Source organism: Pteropus alecto, unplaced genomic scaffold (assembly GCF_000325575.1).
Source record: "Pteropus alecto unplaced genomic scaffold, ASM32557v1 scaffold166, whole genome shotgun sequence".
Taxonomy (NCBI): Eukaryota; Metazoa; Chordata; class Mammalia; order Chiroptera; family Pteropodidae; genus Pteropus; species Pteropus alecto.
In genome coordinates this window covers 8706051-8707174 of record NW_006439757.1, presented here as the reverse complement: position 1 = coordinate 8707174, position 1124 = coordinate 8706051, and the positions used below count along the sequence as shown (strand labels likewise).

The 1124-nt window shown below is 38.3% G+C and overlaps 1 pseudogene; it reads right to left on the bottom strand.

Moving 5' to 3' along the window:
• Positions 1-303: 303 nt before the first annotated feature.
• Positions 304-429, bottom strand: LOC112483994 (annotated as a pseudogene).
• Between the last annotated feature and the right edge of the window lie 695 nt (positions 430-1124).

Genomic DNA, 1124 nt, shown 5'->3' with positions numbered 1-1124 from the left:
ATTTCAGTCAAATATGTGGTGACAAAAAGAAATCTAACTATGAGAGGTGAACACACAGTATAAATATATATATGCCTTACTGTTAAAGTGTACAGCTGAAACTTATTGGATTTCCTTAACCAATGTCATCATAAAAATTAATTAACTAATTAATTTTAAAAATTTTTCTAAAAGGCTGAATTTCATTATATCGTTGATGGCTTTCTGTCTTTTTAATATTTTTTTAGGTGAGGCAACCTTTCGTTTACCTCACAGATTGCAAGGACCTCGTCAGCTTACAATCCCTTATGTTTTTATTTTTTACGCCTACAGCACCTGGTCTTCCTAGGTGGTCTCCCATCCAAGTACTAACCAGGCTCAACCCTGCTTAGCTTCTGAGATCACACATCAGACGGGATCGGGCTTGTTCAGGGTAGCATGACCATAGACTAAAGTTGTTATTTTTTAAGAAAGAATTATATGAGGGAAAAGTATTGAAGCCACATGTGGGAAGCAATTATTTACTTCTTTTTTTTTTTTTTTTGTCTTTACAAAGGCTTGCTTAAGAATTTTGAAAACCCCTGTTAAAACCTCGTTTTGTTGTAAAAAGGAAAAAGAACACTGTAAATCTTTTGACTAATGCAGACTATGAAATTTCTAAGGTTCTCAACCATCGACCATAGTTTAATTTTCCTGGTCTATAAAATTTTGCTAACAAAAGGCTTTATGTTTTAGACTATATAAATTTTAATACATTTACACAAATCCAGCTGACTTTCTGTGTCCTTCTGCTCTTACTACAAGGGTGATGATAGATCTGCTGGGAGTGGGCTGGTGGGTGGACAGGTGGGTGGGAAGGATATGCAAAGGATAAAAAGGAGGGAGGGGTGTAGGAGAGCCGTGATGTGTTTATCACAGAAGGGTTATCCATAAACATTTGCTCCAGGCTTTGTATGTACCTTTCCTGGAAAGGCTACAGTCCCTGTTGTCAGACCCCAGAACCATCCTGAAGCATCTGATCCTCACTGCAATCCCTGAAAGACCACATCGACTCATGTGAGTCACCAGTCAAGCAAGACCCACATTGTCCTTTCATTGTTGTTGTCTGAGGGGTCGTGTTACTTCACGCGATCAGTCAGTCAGGA